The sequence below is a fragment of the Elgaria multicarinata genome, chromosome 9 (assembly GCF_023053635.1).
Source record: "Elgaria multicarinata webbii isolate HBS135686 ecotype San Diego chromosome 9, rElgMul1.1.pri, whole genome shotgun sequence".
In the NCBI taxonomy this organism is placed as follows: Eukaryota; Metazoa; Chordata; class Lepidosauria; order Squamata; family Anguidae; genus Elgaria; species Elgaria multicarinata.
The window spans coordinates 86,749,392-86,769,188 of record NC_086179.1 but is presented as its reverse complement, the minus strand read 5'-3'; positions in this window follow the sequence as shown (position 1 = coordinate 86,769,188).

Here is a 19,797-nt window from a genome sequence, read left to right as displayed (position 1 = left end):
TGAAGCTAGTCGCTAAATCATGCAGGTGCTCAGTGATGTTATATTTTACTTCTGGTAGGAATTCGTCGTCAGTGGACTCCAGAAATGAATGGTGAATATGTGAATGGTGCCACGGACCACCAATTGGGAACCACTGCTCTAGAGTAGCAGGAGGGGACACAATCTGGATCTTAAAAGCCCCCTTAACCCCACGCTAAAGTACTGTTCTGGATCGGGGCCTTGCACCTACCCTAGAGTGAAAAAAAGAAAAGAAGACCTAGCTGTTTGATACAAATTTATAGCAAAACCTTATTTGATGAGCCTTGGGGGATCTCAGTGCATTATACACAGCCTAGCCTGTGCTGTGTATAATCTGGCACCTGCCCTTTGCAGTTCATGATCTTTTGGCCCCATTATTTATCCCTCTCAAGTAGGGGAACCTGTGGCCTGCCATATGTTGTTGCACTCCAACTCCTATCAGACCCAGCCAGCATGACCAGTGATAAGGGGTGAGGGAAGTTGTAGTCCAACAACATCGCTCAAACCACAAGTTTCCCACACCTGTTCTGTATACATACACACACACACACCTGGTAACTCAGATTAGTGTAATACTTTTATTAGGACAGCCAAAAGATCACCAAAAATGTGCAAGCTTTCTAGATCGCCAAATCTTTTGATTACTCAAGATGCTACAAAAAGCAGGCTATGAGGGCGGAGAGAGAAAATACTGACTTCATGGTGAGTGAAGTCACAATGTTTGCGTGTTCAGAGTTCCAAGATGAAGTGAGGCAGGAGGGGCCTGCAGATGCTTAAATTAGGCTCTGCAGAGAGGGAAATATGTTGGAATCCCCTTTTTGGATTTATAAATTAGAGGTTGAACATTTTTTTCTTTTCTTTTTTGTTTGCGCCCAGCAACCCTAGGGGCAGCTCCAAGTCCAAACGCATCACAAGACCTGCAGAGCTAGAACTTTTCATCCAGGTAGGATGATCAAATCAGAAATGGGAGGAGGAGGAGGAGAGAAGCTGGGCATGGTACAGTTGCTCCCCTAATCCACAGTTTATAACAGTCTTAAACTGGATTGCAAATGGAATTTTGCAGAGATAATTGGATTAGTCTCCAGAGATGCAAGACAGATTGTAAAATGCAGCCAGGGCTATTGAGACGACAAAGGAAAAATGGAATGTTTGCCCATTTTGAGAATATAAAACCTAGTAGTTATTCAGTTCTGTCTCAAGCTGTAATTAGAACACGCAGAATTCTTTATGGCCTTTGCAGCTCACCTACTACTACTCCAATGGTGATGATGTAAGTCCTACTAAGTCCAATGTAGTGTTGCCAGAAGTCCTTCTATGACCTGGACCCCCTGAGTAACTCTTTAAGGATCTCTGCCTCCTTAAGAGTCCCACCTTCCTTCGTTTGAGCTTCCCCTTCCCAGTAAGGTGAGGTTTAGGCCATGGCTAGAAGAGGGGGTTAGAGGGCAACGATCTCATGATTTTATGATTGTGAGATCATCACCCTCATTTACACGCGACATCGCGGCCGCCATTTTGGATTTCGGTTTTTAAAGGGAAAGGAGCAGATGAGCGCTCATGTGCAAATGGTGAGTTTAAAAAAAAAACCTGGAGGAGAACAGCCCCACCCTCCCCTTTAATCAGCAAGACTCCATTCAAAGCACTCGCCCCCAACAAAGGGGACTGCAATACATGATGGAGACCTAAGGGCGCATTAAATCTGCTTGGGGAAAGTAATCCAGACTTTCCCTGCTCCAAATTAATATGCAAAATGGAGTAAAAGAGGCGAGATGGGTGAAGGACAGGACAACATCATGTGAGTCCCGCGCTGCAATACCAGACGTGGCGAGAGTACATTAAATCGCTGGTGTGATAAAGCTATCAGTATAAGGCAGCTTCCTGTGTTCCTGTTGTACCCAGGTGTTGCCAGTGCTTTCTTAATGTGGTTCTAACAGCTGCACAATGGGAAGATATGGAATAAATGCCATGACATGGAGTTGCAGTGATAGGGAAAAGAAGGCTGCACCAGTTGAATCGCATCCTGCATGCTAAAGGCACACGGGATCCTCAGATAGGAATAGAAAAATACTAGACAAATGCGAATAATTTAGCTCCCTTTGAAATACGCTCTTACAACAGCAAGATGTATGTACAGAACTATAAAAAGCATGACAAGAAAGCAATTTGTGAACTGTATTCACTGGTATCGTTCCGTTCAGCGAAAGGGGCTGACGTTAGTATCTGGGTGCTGCAGATCAAGCCCTAAAGGGTAACGGTGCCACTTTTAAGAAAAGCTGCTCTCCAATTCTTTCTTTGGCTGATTGCTGTACTAGTGGCAGAATTTCTTTTTCTTCAGAAAATAATTCTCAAGTTAGAAACACAGTTTTGGATGTGATCCTCCAAGTGACCTATTATTTATTTATTTAGCACCATCAATGTACATGGTGCTGTACATAGTAAAAGAATAAAACGGCAGCACTCTGCCACATAGGCTTACATTCTAATAAAGTCATAATAAAACAATAAGAAAGGGAAGAGAATGCACCAAACAGGCACAGGGGACGATAAAACTAACCGTGTGAAAGTAAGAACAAAGTCAAGTTCTAAATGCTGTAGAAAAAAAGAAAAGTTTTCAATTGAGCTTTAAAAGCAGTAATTGAACTCGTGATCCGCAAATGTTCTGGGCATCAGAGGAGATACTGGCTGATGATAGGTTACCAGATGGGGAAGATAGACATAATTTACGTTGGTGCTTGAATTACTGCAGGAGAGAGCACAGAGGGGCTTGTTCCCTTACCTGTTGATTTTTTAAATATGAATTACATTTATATCCTGTTTTTCCTCCACGGAGCACAAGATGGCTTCCACATTGGCACGGGTAATCTGATGTGGCGCAGGTAATTAGGGTAATCCCGGTTGCATGTCTGGTGAGCGCCGGGGTTGGGGGGGGGGAGATAATTGATGCTGCGTTGTTCCCCCCGCTGATTATCTGAACTCAGCCATTATCTTCACAATAGCCCTGTGAACTAGGTTAGGCCGAGAGATGGCGACTGGCCCAAGGTCACGCAGTGAATTTCACGGCTGAATGCGGTTTTGAACCTGGATCTCTAACCATTATACCACATTGTTGTGACAGACCCCTTAGTGACTGTGTTGAGAGGATGCTGGCAGGGGGCAGGATTGGTTAAAATTGGGAGGCAAGGGATGGGGCTTATATGGAATTCATTAAGGGCCTTCCTAGCTCTCCCATCATAATTTGATCACTAATTTTACACAATTTGAGCGCTGATTTTATGTAATTACATTGCCCCATTCCCAAGCCTACCTTTGTATACTTAATTCTTAAGGGCTAAAACCTTTGCTTTAAAAAAGAAAAGAAAAAGCTGAGACAAATTCTGTGGCCGATACTGCACCCTGCTCTTCCACAAAACCGTGGCATACAGACAGGAAGGATGGGAGGAAATATGGATGGATACCCAAGGCAGTGTTAGCTTTATCCTCAGGCAACCCAGCTAGGTGATCTTCACTTCTACCCTCCTCTCTAAAAGGACCAATCTGTTGAGAACCGTATGGCGTGAAGGATTTTTCCTTGCCGCATTTTGAATGTCATCCAACTAACACACAGTCCTTTCCAGTTCTGCTGCAGTGCTATGATTCTTCTTCTAAGATGAGGAGCTGTCTTGGGCTTTTTTGGAGCTCTTACCCGAGACCATGATTTATTTCAGCTGCACTCTTTCTCTGCCGCTTATATTATACACATACTTCTGACTTTTGGTCCAGTGCCATGACCTCTACTCATCAGCATCTGTACTGCAGAAGAATGCAAGTGAATTTGAAATAGTACAGAACGTTAACCATTTCTGACAAATGCGTCGCCTTTCAAGCCTCCCCGTGGCCAGGTTTCTATAGAGCACTTAGTTCTGCTATTGCAGAGAGATGGATGGAAATCCCTTGACTTCATGCCAAGATAAATGCATATGTATTTGCTGTGGATTCAGATTTTCTGATTAAGTTTTAACTTCTGAGTGGCAGGTTGTTTAAAGCACCATAAAGATTTGCCGTTTGCAAAGTTTAAGAAGATTAAGTTTGGATAGGGGGAGAAGAAAAAGAAGAAGATTAACTTTGTGACAGTTGGATGTCCCCCCCCCCCAGTCAGCAGTATTACACAATGAGTGTCAACATATTGTATGGTGTAGTAGCATAATTATTTCATTAAAAAAAAAAAAGTACTTAACAGCTGCTTAGGGAGGGAGTTAGGGCCTACTCATTCACAATGTGTTTTATAGGGCAAAATGAGTAATAGAGCAAACCTAATTGAGATTGCAGAGGGAATTACGTGGTTGATGATTTACGTGGTTGATGATTTATGTGGTTGATGAAAAGGGAATTTATCACTACAAAACCCCTGCTGCATTCAGGGCAGGAGGTGGTAGTGGGGACTTTTTTTACTTCTTCCTTTTTAACCAGCAGAACTTTCTTTTTTATTCCCTGCCCTCATCCACAATTGAAACCAAGGGGACAGAGAAGGTGTAATTTCAGTCACAAGTGTGCCTAATTTTGCTCGTGTGAAGAAGTGCTGTCTGTCAAGCAAGCAAGTGGTAGAAATGATAAGGAAGAGGATGAGGTAGTAGCTAGTGACAATGGCAGTGAGAAGGTGGACTCACCCATTAAGGGTGTCTTGGGTAACCCAAGAGCCCTCAAAAACCAGGAGCTGACACTGTGAGCTGCTACCAGCCATCGGAGTAGAACTCCAGGTCAGTATTAGGCAGTTTTACATGCAAAATATTCCCATGATCTTGACAAGTAAAAAGCTTCAAGTCATGCTTGTATGTCTCCAGCAGATGGTGCTGATGATCTTGGTAGGTCAGCCCAGCAGGTCGGATTAGGGATGTAGAAGATTTTCATTTCAGTTCTCAAATCATCCAAACTTGCCCAGTTCCCAACCCCAAATGTAAATGGCGGCACATATTTTTTTTTGAAAAAGATTTTCGCATTCCCACACTTGCATGTTCGAAATTTTTCCCCATCTCTAGGTTGGATTCAGCAGGGCTGACAACGGATGCTTCCAGATAAAGCTTTCAGTGTGCAATTGCCCTGCCTCATTCATAGAATTTTTACAGGGGGTCCAGATGATGTTGCCTTCAATTTGTAGCCCTCCCTCATTTTCCCACCACTTCTCCCATCTTTTTTCTTAACAGAGACAAATCAGTTCAGGAAGAAAAGATGGAATAGCTGCTCAAAATGCCTTTGGGTTGTTAGAACAAGGAGTCCTCCATCCAGAAGCACCCAATATGTATGTTATATGCAAAGATCACATCTCTCTGCCCCAGATGCTTTCCATTCTGACAGTGTGTGCTCTGCTTTAGAGCATCACAGTTTATGGGTCACCTGATCTGTTCTCACTCAGATCCTGATTATGTCTATTAGGATCCCTAAAGTTTCTACCTTAGATTCATGCTAAACAGGAAAAAAGCCAGTCTCCTGTTGCCTGCACACCTATTGGCAGAAAGGATCCAACCGAAATGGTGGGTGCTCTAATTCATTGGAGCTTAACTATATATGTCCTGATCTAGCCCCCCCATAATGAAAGGATGAAATCTTAGAACCAAGAGAGAGGTTTACCAAGCTCGTTTGTTAAGGCACTGCTAGTGGTAAACGGAGCATTTCTTTCATTTGTTGAAGACTTAACCGAGCCTTGCTGAATCTGGGGCCCTTCAGATGTGTTGGACTACGGCTCCAGCCATATGAGAAGAAAGAGGGGAGGGGAGAGAAAAGGGAGAGGCATAAAAATAGAGTGACCATATGTAAAGGAGGACTGGGCTCTTGTATCTTTAACAATTGTATTGAAAAGGGAATTTCAGCAGGTGTCATTTGTATGCATGCAGCATAAGAACACCAGAAGTGCCCTGATGCTGGATCAGACCAAAGGTCCATCTAGTCCAGCACTCTGTTCACACAGTGGCCAACCAGCCATTGGCCAGAGATGAACAAGCAGGACATGGTGCAACAGCACCCTCCCACCCATGTTCCCCAGCAGCTGGTGCACACAGGCTTACTGCCTCAAATACTGGAGATAGCACACAACCATCAGGGCTAGCAGCTATTGATAGCCTTTGCCTCCAGGAATTTATCCAACCCCCTTTTGAAGCCCTCCAAATTGGTGGCCATCACTACATCTTGTGGTAGTGAGTTCCATCATTTAACTCTGCGCTGTGTGAAGAAGTACTTCCTTTTATTTGTCCTGGATCTCCCACCAATCAGCTTCATGGGGTGACCGCTTTGGGTTCTAGTATTTTGAAAGAGGGAGAAAAATGTCTCCCTATCCATATTCTCCATACCATACATCTGGTGAAATTCCCTCTTCATCACAACAGTTAAAGCTGCAGGAGCCCTGCCTAGTGTAGCCAGATACAAAAGAGGTCAGGGCATTTTCTGTCAATAAACAAAGTAATTTCTGACAGGGGAGGTGGTGTAAGGGTTTTACATTATTCCCTCAAAGCAAATATGTAATGTTAAAAATACAGCTCACTAGAATGTTTTTTTCAGGAACTGCCTAGACAACATGGTGGAGACCTGTGACCATATCACCCTTTCCTTTCAATTTTAGCAGATATAAGCTGTGGGGGTGAGGCATGCTGGTTAGGTATCCAGAACTGAGAAGGAGCCTTTTCCCCCAAGTATCGTTTCCCACCTGAAGCAGCTATTTGCCCTGCTAGGGGCAAAAAATAATAATACTTGCTGAACACATGATGGGGAAAATTGCAAAATCAAGGGCAACTTTCACTGGGGAAACTGTTGTCCCAATGTGAATTGACCCTCCTTCCCTGTAGCTAGCTGTTATTGGTTACAATTTAAAGAGGTGGGGATCTGATATCTCGGTTGTCTTGTCTGCTTGGGTCTTCAGATTGCGGAACTTTATTAGTTCAACAAACTCCCCGAAGTATGCATGAGGTGGGTGATCCATGATCAGCTTTCCTACAATTTTAAACAAACACACACCGTGTTAAAACGTGATAGGGAGCCACTCTGGTTTCAATCAGACCAATGGCACTCGAGGAATTGATGTGTAATATTCTCCTGCTGTTTTTTCAGTCTAAAGTGCCTTCCCCCAAAGCTGTTATTAGCTCCATGGGGCAGGGTAGGGTGAGAAATGCAGGCATGATATTAAAAGCGTACACAAAGGTAGCCATGTTGACCAAGAAGAAGAAAAAAAACCCAAAATCCATCTTAGTGTAATGGTTTTATTAGGTCAACCAAAAGATTGCAAAATTGTGCAAGCTTTTGAGATCTCTTTACCAGGCAAGATGTTACAAAAAGCAGGTGTGTGGGGACCTGACTTGATGGCAGACACCCTGACTACACCATTATCATTTCTCACTTTCTCTCTCCCACCCCCATTCTCTACACATACACACACACCTGCTTTTTGTAATATCTTGCCTGATGAAAAGATCTGGAGATCTCAAAAGCTGGCACAATTTTGGTGACCTTTTGGTTGACCTAATAAAGTTATGATACAAAGGTGGGTTTCAACATGATATCGTCTCAGCGGGGTTATCAATAGCTTTGCAAACAAGGAGGAAGGTTGGAGAAATGTCTCAGGGAGAGAGAGTTAAACACTCCCTTTCTGCCCAGCTCTGCAGCTCCAATCAAAATCAGACTCATGACACACACCACTGCTTTAAAGTAAAAACCAACAAAACCAACAGATCTGATCTTAGGTCTTCTGCGTTATGTGTAGTTTCGCCCACACACATGCTTTTATTTTAACAAGGAGAAACACTTTGATGTATGAATAGCGTAAGTAGCATAAAACAGTAAAGAACCCACACAGGTTACACTGGATGATGAAACAGAAATTATTTCTCTCTCTTACTTAGAATTGCTTTGTCAATTATCCTGTGCTGCAGAGCTGATGTTTCTCTGTAACTGGCCATTCCCGATGACAGCATGACATGACCTGGTCCAAATGCATTCATCATCCTTCAGATAACAGACAATAAGCCTTTTATCCCATCGCTTTATGGTCCCTCATTCCTTTAATGCTTTGTCAAATCTAGGTGGCAGCTTCAGCTAAATGTCTTTTGTGATGGTGTGATTCTGTTTAGGCTTCTTCTGCTGATGGCTGGCAATGGCATTAGATGAGCAGTTGGCCCGTCTGTTTCAAATACCTGGAATGGGAGAAACACCCACCTGACAGAGGAGACAGTTGGAACCAGCTTTGCAGAGTCTTCGCATTGAGAATTGAAACAGACCATGGGTTAATTAATTGCATCATGTCATCTGAACCAAGTCATTGAGGAAGGAGGCCCAGCTACAACTGCTGAGCCAGGAAAAGAGGCAGATGACAGCATGTGTATATAAACCAAGGATGGGTAACTTGTAGCTCTCTAGATTTTTTTGGCCTACAGCTCCCATTGTTGTCCCTCAAAGGGGTGAAAGGCTCGCTACCCCGGCGTGTTAGTAGCCAATCAAACACACGAGGCTGGAGAATGCTCTTAATCCATTTACTTCCGATACTGCAGTATGAGGGTGCCCTCCGGTTCTACAAAATGGAGGCACCCCGAACAAAGGAATCTTACAGTTATATATATGCTCTGATTACCCAGGGGCGTGTGTTACTTTCTTTCTAACCCCTTGATTGGTCAGGACGGGGTTAGCAAGTTAAGTTACATTCAATTTGCAAGTTAAGGTGCACAGTCTCAATGAGTCGTAGGTTACATTCAATACTCCATTGGTTGAAAGTTTTCCTCTTTGTCTGCTAGCACGTGATGTCCACCATTAAGGAATGCAAATCTGGCATGTAGCCACCTGTAGCCACCCTTTGGCACAGAAGCCATCTTTAACCCTTGGCACATTTATTTATTTATTTATTTATTTAATTACATTTATTACATTACATTCTTAGGCAAGATGAAATCTCTCCCTGTCTTTATCACCATCAGCCCTAGTCAGCATAGCCAATGGTGAAAGTTCATGAGAGTTGTAGGCCAAAATATCTGGAAGGTCGTAAGTTGCCCACTCCTGATATAGGCCCTTGGTCTTCTTCTAGACTGTTACTACCATATTTCTTCGATTGTAAGACACCATCGATTGTAAGACGCACACTAATTTCAGTACCACCAACGGGGAAAAAAACACCCTAAGACACACTCGCGATTCTAAGATGCACCCCGTTTTTAGAGATGTTTATATGGGGAAAAAAGTGCATCTCAGAATTGAAGAAATATGGTAGGTTAACAGCTCAGGATACGCCTGTACCTTTAATAGTTGTAAATTAGCACTGGACAAAAACCAAAAGGATGACTAAAAGGAAATGTCTCCAATTCTTATTAGTATGATTATGTGCTAAACCAAATACAAAAAAACATTTTCTCCTTTTTTTTAATGAGATTAATCCTCTTATCCACAGGAAGCAGGAAGAAGCATTCTACCAGTTAGATCCCTTTTAACAGTAGTAATTATTGGCTTTTTAGAAGAACAGCATTGCTTTTTCTTAATAATGAAACCTGGTGAAACTAGCACAAAAACAATAAATAACCCAATACAATCATTAATAATTACAAACTCAAAATATATGAAACACTTAATGTCCGAAGCTCTCTACAATCATGGGAGTTGGATCCAGACATAGGCCCTATTCAGAAGACACCTTAAACCACAGCTTTAACCACGGTGGTTAAGCCAAAAAGCTGGGCCGTGTTCAGAAGACACTTTAAACCATGGTGACTAAGGCAAAAAGCCTTATTTACCGTGGTTAAAGCCATGGTTTTGAACACAGCCTGGCTTTCTGGCTTAACTGCTGTGGTTAAAGCCATGGTTTAAGGTGTCTTCTGAATGGGACCAATGTCATACTTAGAGCAGACCCATGGGAATCATTGGGAGTTGAGTTAGTCATGACTTACTTGTCACAAGCATTTCAATGGGTCCACTCTAAGTATGACTAAGTGGATCTAACTTGATTCTTCTGAAATATCTCAGGATTTCCTACTGTATGCAGGGAAGTTGTGCTAGAAAACAACCACTAGAGGATGTTGCCCCATTCAATACTATGAGCACTGAAGTTTTCAATTACAGTCCACGTGGTCACCCCTTTCCTTCCATGTAATTGAACTCATTACAAATGCGGAAGAGAAGCAGGAAGAAAAGCGTCAGTAAGCAAACATGATTTCCATTTAACCTAAAGAAGTCCTAGATGCAGGGGCTCTGATTCAGCTCTTAAAAGCTCCCTTATCCCTACAAGGGTCCTGTTCTGGATTGGTGCCTCTGCACCTATTCTACAGTAAAAATGAAAAGAAAAGAGAAAAGATGTAGCCACTAGACACAGTTTTAAAGTAAAGTCTGTTTTGGATCTGAGATTTGCTATGAAATGTTAGGAAATTAAGAGTAATGGTCAAACATTTGCCAGAATACTATGTAGTAAAGAATATCTGAGTCCTGTAAATTTGTTTTAGGTAGCTTAGGATATTAAAACAGCATACTGTGCCTGGTAAATAGGATATGAATGTCTTACTTAGAATGTTTTAGGATTATGCAAGGGTTGTTTAACCATCCAATAACCCCTGCCACCTGGGTTTGGATAACATGACAAGCCATGGCAACTCCCGGTGGAACTGCATTCATAATGGCATGTTAAATGAACTGGCCCATTGCCTGCAGCTGGGACTTTCCCCTCCTTCCAAGTAGACCTTTGCTCCTGAGTAGACCTGGGCAAAAGGATCTTCTGATGGCCAGGTGGGTGCTACGACAACAACAACTCTGAGGCTCCTATTTGGTCTGCTGCCACCTCAGGATGAGGGAAGAGATTTGGGAACCAAGGCAGGACACAGGATGAAGTCAAAGGGATTATTTGGGACCCCAGACAAGACATCCAGTAATAGAACTCCCCAGGTTATCCCACATTGTCTGTGGGACTGAGGTTTGCTGTGGAATCCCATTCTTCCTCCACTGAAGAGGTCTCCCTTGAGTTTGGGTTGGCCAACAAGAACTGGCCACCTTTCTGTTACTCTAGATGAGTCCCCGTGACAACTTTGTGCTATATCATTAATTTCCCGAGGGCACAGCTGCTCAAATAAAGTTACTGAATGTACTTAAATGTTCGCAGATTTCAATTTTCCATTATATGGCATAGAGGCTGAGTTTGGGGAGGGGGGAATCTGCAAGGAAAATGCAAGAAGAAGGAGGAGGAGAAGGAGGAGCAAGGGGGTTTGAAACTTTTCTCCATTGATGAAAAGTAGCTGCTGGGGAGATTTTGAATGGGAAAAGTTGGAGGAAAAAGGGATGAAGCAACCCTTTTGTTTAACAAAACCCAAACAGGCAGCACAATCCTATGCATATTTACTTGAAAGTATGACCCACCATGTCAATAGGGTTTGCTGTCTAGTCGTAGTGCTTAGGGATGCAGCCGAAGTACTTTGCATAATTTTTTTTTTAAAAAAAATCTTAAAATGACAGAAATTGGACAAAGAGAGTTTATGACACATAAAAGATAAGGGAATGGAGGAGCTGACGATCAGGGAGGGAAAAACTGTGGAATGTAGTGGGTGTTCAGTCACAGTTTGAGTCTAGTGACAGATGGAGATGTCCACAGGTGCTCCATAGGAAAAGGGATGGAGATGAATTAGAAGAGTGCCAACAGAAGAGAGTGAATTTGAGATTTGGAGAGAGCAAGAAGGGGGAGACAGTGAGGGGAGGATGAGAGATTGGAACGGACTTGAAAGAAAAGAGCAGCTATTACTATGATATTATTTATTCCCTTGTAAACCACCCAGAGAGCTTTGGCTGCTGGGTGGTATAGAAATGGAATGAATGAATGAATGTATGAATCATCACAGTTTTTTCTCTCTACCCCACCTGTATCTCAGAATCCCTGAGGCTAGGAACAAACACCAGTGGCATGTGTCTTGATTTCGACATGGGGCCATTGCAAGAAATGTAGCAGGCTGGGAAGCATTTCGGGGCAATGGCTTCCTCATCCACTCAACTGCAGCTTGAACTCAGGTTGCCTCCACAACCAGGATGATCAGGGGTCTGGAAACAAAGCCCTATGAAGAGAGACTGAAAGAACTGGGCATGTTTAGCCTGGAGAAGAGAAGATTGAGGGGAGACATGATAGCACTCTTCAAATACTTGAAAGGTTGTCACACAGAGGAGGGCCAGGATCTCGTCTCGATCCTCCCAGAGTGCAGGACACGGAATAACGGGCTCAAGTTACAGGAAGCCAGGTTCCAGCTGGACATCAGGAAAAACTTCCTGACTGTTAGAGCAGTACGACAATGGAATCTGTTACCTAGGGAGGTTGTGGGCTCTCCCACACTAGAGGCCTTCAAGAGGCAGCTGGACAACCATCTGTCAGGGATGCTTTAGGGTGGATTCCTGCATTGAGCAGGGGTTGGACTCGATGGCCTTGTAGGCCCCTCCCAACTCTGCTATTCTATGATTCTATGAAGAGGTTGTTGGTAGGGAATGTGGAGTTGCACATATCAATCCTCAGTAATGCAGCCTTGCAAATACGTCTACAAAAGTGACCAACCCATTAAAATGCTTAACAGCTGCCTTGCCTGCACATATCTGTTAAGTCTTTTCAGTCTTTTACGATCTTAAAGGAATGAATCCAACCAATGATCCCATTTTTCATGTTGGTTGCCTGAATGTGATGTTTACTCACCACAGGTGACCTGGCAAGTGACTCAGGGCCAGTGTCAAGGGTAGGCATGATTGAGCACACGCTGAGTTCCAGCACTTGGACTTCCTCTCTGCAACCTGCTTGTTCCTCCTCTTCCTTATTGTAACCTGCTTGTTCCTCCTCTTCCTTATTGCAACCTGCTTGTTCATCTGCCTCTCACCCAGCAGTGGTGAGAAGGGAATGCTTTAGCACCCCAAACCATTGGTTGGCAACACTGGGTTTTTTTGACAGTAGGATGTCCACCATTGGGAACAGGCCCTACTGGCTACTTCCTTGGACAGTTCTGTTTGCTAGCCCCTCAGGCTGGTTGGCGCAAGTGCAGTAAGAGAAATAAACTATAGTGGCTCATTTCCCCTGCGGTGCGTGCTGGCCCGATTCCCTTAACTACCCTCGTTGGCGTGGCTTGCTGTGTCATCCAAACCCGAGTGGCAGGAGTTGTTTGTGGGCTGGCTGCCTCCTCAAACAAGCCATGCCACCCAGGTTCGGATGAGACAGCAAGCCGCACTAGTGAGAGGAATTAGGAAAATCCTGCCAGCAAGCACAATTGGCACGTGAAGTGGGGTTAACGAGCCACTGTGGCTTGTTAACCTTGCTGTGATAGTGCAAACCGGTCAGTGTAATAAGCGTTGGCTTTTGATATGCAGACTTTTGTTAGCCTGGCCTGCAGGAGACTCATCAGAGCAAGAGGAAACTGGCTTAACTGAGCTACCGGTGAGCTGGAATGAATTTCTGGGAAGACCAGGCAACATATGGGGAGACTTGTGTGTAATGAAGGGTGCCACAGCAGGCGATAAAAAGCAATGTTCTAAAAGCTTCAGTGGGAATGCTTTGCATCTCGCAGAGAGGTAATCGGATCCCCCTGGGAGATGTGGGAGTTAAATTTTCTCAAATTAAAAGAGCATTTAAAAAGCTTTTGAAACTGACAAAAGAAATGTGACTACCCCAAAAAGGAAGTTAGAGTATTGAACATTAGCTTGAGAAAATCAGGGGGATTTTTTATTCTAATAAAAGAGTTGTGGCACAAGGCAGCTGGTGCAATGCAATCCTGCGGGTTTGGAAAAGCTGCAGCGCTCTCAGGACTGGACCAAATTGTTATGGCGGTTTGGTTTTTTTGCAGCAAAAAACAAGGTTTCAGGGGAGTATAACGTTTGGTCCTCTTAAAGTGGCTGCAGCAGTCGCAGGGAACAGATCCTCAGCATAACATCATCTAGAGAGCCCACCTCCACCCCCCCACCCCGTCCCCGAGAAGGGGAGGATTATCTGCCTTTCTCATCTCAGAGTAAAATCCTCCCTATACAGCAGGTGGCAGTATAGACAAACCCAGGAATATATTCTGTAAAAACATATAAATTGATCCTAGGAAGGCTGCTGTCGTCTTCTTCTTCTTCTTCTTCTTCTTCTTCTTCTTCTTCTTCTTCTTCTTCTTCTTCTTCTTCTTCTTCTTCTTCCACCACCACCACCACTTGGAAATAGTATGTGGGTTTACCCCTCACCTGATGTCTAATTCAGAGAAAATATTCAAGATAATTACCATGAGGCCTACACTGACAATTTACTTACGGCACTGGTTCGTAATGTATTATTTTTAGATCAAAAACCATTTAAAAGACTGGATTTAAAAATAAATAAATAAATATCCAGTTTACTCATTCATATTCCGGTTTCTAAACATTCTTTGGGGACATGTAGCTTATGCTGAAATAAGTAGGACTCCTTTAGTCTGGTCCACAGCCCAGAAAAGTCAGTGGTTTGCAAAATTGTTTGGTCGTTTGACCTCTTTCACAAATCTACTTAAGTTTCTTGGCCCGGCTGGTCATACCCATGGCCATTTTGAAAACTTCATTACTTATTAAACATGATCTATTTCTTATTTAGATTAGAAATGCAACCGTTATGATTTGTTAAGTTATATTTTACAGCCTGATCATATGCATGTTCTCATGGAGGTAAGCTGCATTGTGTTCAGTGAGACAAACAGTGTAACCCTCTGTGTATTTCCTTGCAAGTAAGTCCCACTGCGATCAGGGCACCTTACACCAGGCAAGTGTGTTCAGGATGGGCTCTTAATTCCTAGTAAGTTGTTTAAGATGAGCCACCCTAAAATCACAGCAGGGGCTTGTCTATGCACTCTATATACTTCATCGTGGCTGCGCAGTTGCGCCCCATTGTATATACATACATACAACCCATACATACAACCCATACTGAGGTTATTGCTATGTGCTCACAAGCAGGACACAAGCGCAATACACCCTCCAGCAACTGATGGACGTGCTAAAAGACGTGGGTACATTCCTTTGATACTGGAAGTAATCATAACTATCAAGACTAGTAGCCATTTGAAAATGTTGACAACCCTAGTTGAAGGAATGGATGCCAATGGAGAATCCTAATGTATGGGCGGCATTGCAGTTCCAGGGGTATATGAATTCCAAGGCCTCTGAGAATCTCTTCTGCTTTGGACTATCTTCAAGAATGTGGTTTGACCCATTAATGAGTCGGGAGTCCTCCTCTGTGAATTTCCCATGGAGATCTCTCTTTCTCTCTCAAATCTAATCTAATTTCCATGCTAATTTTCTAAAAGATACTTATTTGGCTTGGCTTCTCCTTCAGCTCTTCCCTGGTTTATTCCTTACTTGAAGGAGAGGGAGAAGGAGACAGCCATTTGGCCTGGCTTATTAATTCTATATATAAACACGAGGACATTCTTCAATTTGATCAAGAAAAAATGCACTTGCTGGCATAATCCTGCATCTGAGATAGATGTGGTTGCATAAAGACACTGCCAAAAGGCCACCACATTTGGAAGCCTAGCACTGCTGTTTCTACTGTAGGGTGTAGCACTGCTCCTAGATATGTCACTTACATTGACCAGGACCAGATACCACTACACTACTATGTTCCTTCTCTCTTCCTCCGTTATCTCTCCTGCCCAACCATTCTTCCTCCACCATCTCTACCCAGATCAACTAAGAATGGGCATTTATCCTTGTTGCAAGTTCTCTTCTTCTGTGCCATAACACATTCTCTCTCTCTCTCTCTCTCTCTTAAAAATAGTACTCAAAAAGACCTTTCAAAGAAAGCAAATTATGTTGCTTGCACTGTACTTGCTTTTCTAGAGCTAAGGCAAAAATACTACCTTATTTTATTAACATTTGTGTCAATGTTGAAATGCCTCCTCTTTCAGTCATTTTAAAATTAGCACTTCAAAAAACGTTCACCCTCACTCCAGTGATCAGACTGGAAAAAGATTCCCACAGTTTCCCCCCTCCCCCCAAAAAAACTGTGCTTTATTTTTCTGCAGACTCCCCCCCCCCCATTTCATAAGTTCATTAGTAACAATCAATGGATGCTAATTGCAAATACAACATTAGGCAAGCTTGGCAGTTCTAAAGTTGTAATTAATGATTTTCAGGTGATTATCTTTGGCAAAGTATGTGAGCGAATACGTATATGTCATTGAAATATGTCAATGAAATACATATGTGAATCAGTGTAAAATAGAATAGAACTAATAAGTAGTGACAGTGAAACCAAAGCTGCCCCAATAACATTAGTGGAAGGGATGAATAGATGAATGGTTGTCAACATATCATGTACAGCTCTTTGGGTTGCTAAAATTAATTAGTGCAGTCTTCTCCAACCTGATGGCTTCCAAATGTGTTGATCTCCAGTGAGCAATACTGGCTGGGGGATGATAGGAGTTATAGCATCTTGAGGGCATCAGGTTGGGGAAGGCTGAATTAGTGTATCAACAGTTTTTCGTTCTTTTGCTTTTTCCTTACATGTAAACAATGTAAGGGATGTACATACTGTCGACATTGATACTTGATAGGCGTAAAAATATCACTGAACTTCATTTTTCAGATATGAACAGCCACCCTTTGCTTTTACATGTCCATCCTACATTACAAATCTTTGCCCAATTCAATTGTCATGGTTTCCCCCAAAGTTTTCTGGGAATTATAGTTTTATAAGAATTCTCAGGATACTTTGGAGAATTCACAAGATTCTTTGGAGACTCCTATTCATGTCTACTCAGAACTAAGCCCCATTAAGTTCAATGGCACATGCACCCAGGGCCGGCGCTACCATTAGGCCAACTAGGCAGCCGCCTAGGGCACAGACCTCAGAGGGGTGCAGTACTGCCCTTTAAGGGTCACAGTTTTATACAAATTAGCTGTTTTAAGAAAAAAACATAATAAAAGGAAAATATAATAGTTCAGAAACTCTTCTTGAACAGCTGAATCGAAGTTGGCAATATATATTTTTTGGGGGTGGTGGTGGCAAATAGCTCACCTTGCCTAGGGCGCAAAATAGTCTGGCACTAGCCCTGCATGCTCCTAGGTAAGTGGTCATAAAATTGAAGTCTAAACCAGTTTAAGTCGGTGGTGTAGACATACCCTTACAAATTCTCTGAAGAAACTTTTAAAATGTCTTAGCAGCCAGATCCTGTGGCCAGATGATGTCGCTTCTGTCATGTATTAACCAAGGTCTGTATCTGTCACTGCAGAATTAATGAAGCTCAAGGCAATTATGTACTCAGGACCATGACTAACAAGTAACCCTTTTTTTTTAGCTAACACCTGTGATTGCCCCAGTATGCCATTTTTCAGGTTTGCTGTGTTCTTGAGGGAATCAAAATGACAGATTTATGCAGAGTTGTAGTTTAGAGAAATACTTGCCCCTGGGCAGCACTTTTATCAAATGCTTCCCTCTCCCAGCTTAGTAACTTAGAGCAAAACAACATTTCTGAAAAGGCCAAAGACTTTGCTTTTTAAAAAAGAAGAAGTTCGCAGCTGTTCCTAGCAGTTGGGATCACTTTTGTTACCATTAGAAAAACCTCTTCGCTGTTTGGGAGGCGTGTTAAGTTGGGGCTTTCTCCTTCTGCAACGTACAGCGCTTGAACGCAAGTGCTGTCTTTTTACTTTTCTTTTTAGTGTCGCCTCACTTTCAGCAGCATCACCTGAAAAAAAAAGCTTTCTAGATGAAAACTGTGATTAATACATTGAAAATCAAAGGTACATCAAAATATGTTGATCTAAATCACGTGAGGTATTGGTTCCTCTCTGTTCGGCCCTGGTTAGGCCTCATCTAGAGTATTGCGTCCAGTTCTGGGCTCCACAATTCAAGAAGGACGCAGACAAGCTGGAGCGTGTTCAGAGGAGGGCAACCAGGATGATCAGGGGTCTGGAAACAAAGCCCTATGAAGAGAGACTGAAAGAACTGGGCATGTTTAGCCTGGAGAAGAGAAGATTGAGGGGATACATGATAGCACTCTTCAAATACTTAAAAGGTTGTCACACAGAGGAGGGCCAGGATCTCTTCTCGATCCTCCCAGAGTGCAGGACACGGAATAACGGGCTCAAGTTAAAGGAAGCCAGATTCCAGCTGGACATCAGGAAAAACTTCCTGACTGTTAGAGCAGTATGACAATGGAATCAGTTGCCTGGTGAGGTTGTGGGCTCTCCCACACTAGAGGCCTTCAAGAGGCAGCTGGACAACCATCTGTCAGGGATGCTTTAGGGTGGATTCCTGCATTGATCAGGGGGTGGGACTCGATGGCCTTGTAAGCCCCTTCCAACTCTGCTATTCTATGATTCTATGTTCCATTCACACTAATGCAGGAGTGTTGAACGTCCTTCAGCCTGTGGACCCAATTCCAATTTGGACAAGCTCTCGGGGTCCGCGTTGTAATGGTGGGTGGGCCTGAAGGCAAAAGGGGAACCCCAGTGGACTAGATCAGGACCTCAGGAGGGCCAGATTTGTCTCCTGGGTTGAAGTTCTGCAGTCCTGCACGAATGTAAAAAACAAATGAATAAGCTCAGCACTTCTAACACCGAGTACAATCTGTGCTCATCAATAATATACAAGGCCACCCATAAAAACAGCATCACATGAGGTCCATACATTTATATCTCAACCTTCCTCCAAGAGGCTCACGGTGGCATACATGTGACTCACCTTCTATCCTCACAACAACCCTGAGAAGTAGAGTAAGCTGAGAAGTAGTGACTGAACTTCATGGCTGAACAAGGGCTTGAACTTGGATGGTCAAACTGGATGGTTGGCCCATGAGGGAATGTGGCCGTTGGCCTGAAAAAGGTTCTCCAACCATAACCACCATTATATAACATTGCCTCATAAAGGATATTAAGAAAATGCCTAGTTGCTGATGGGGGAAAGCCCAGAATACGAAGTATACAAAATAGAAGGCAGCAGTTGAAATAAACAACAAAGTGGTGCTAACCAGCATGCAAACTGCAATACTAAATATGAACAAAAATTGGGGTAATGGATTAAAAAAACACACATTTTAATTAACATATGGCACATGCTATTTAGTGGTCAGACCAAACAGAAGTATTTTATAGTAGTGAAACGCTTAACATAAGACACTTGTTTTGTTTACAGTATCAGGCGTGTAATATTTAGTGCTCAGAACAGACAAAAGTAATTATTAGATGGAAAATGCCTAACATGAACGAACAAAGTCATTAATAGTTGCAAAACTATAGCTTGATATGGAGCTTATACAATAGCTTGTTAATAGTCTTTAATAAACAAAAGTCATTTATGGTTGTGAAACACTTGTTTGATTTGCGAGACGCATGATAAGAAGCTTGTGGAATTCTCAGAGATCTGCAATAGTCCTTAAGGGAAGTGGCAAATAGCCCTTAAGTGTTTTAGTGATATATAATAAACAGTCCTATAGCATGCTTTCACCTTTTTTCAATAGCCTGGTCTAGTAGAGTAGAAGAATGTGAACTTTAGTGAGAAACTGTTAGTTTTGGAAACTCGCTGATCTTTCCTGAGCCTCTAAACTCTCAAGAACTGCAATTTCCTTAACGTAGGCAGAATATTTTGATTTATTTAGACTCCGTTATTTATGTTCTCATTACCACAAGCCCCAAAGTTCAGATTTTCTTGGACTGCAGACATACACAGTGGTATCTCTTGAGAAGACAGACTTAGCAACAAAACACACCTGCAGAGCCTCAACACACAGTCTCCATCAAGCAGTAGCAGTGTGTGCCATGGGGCGGAGGAGGCTGTTGCATTGCAGAAAATCCCTACCTGAAGAGAGAGTGAAGGGTGTGTGTAGATTAACTCCTTCC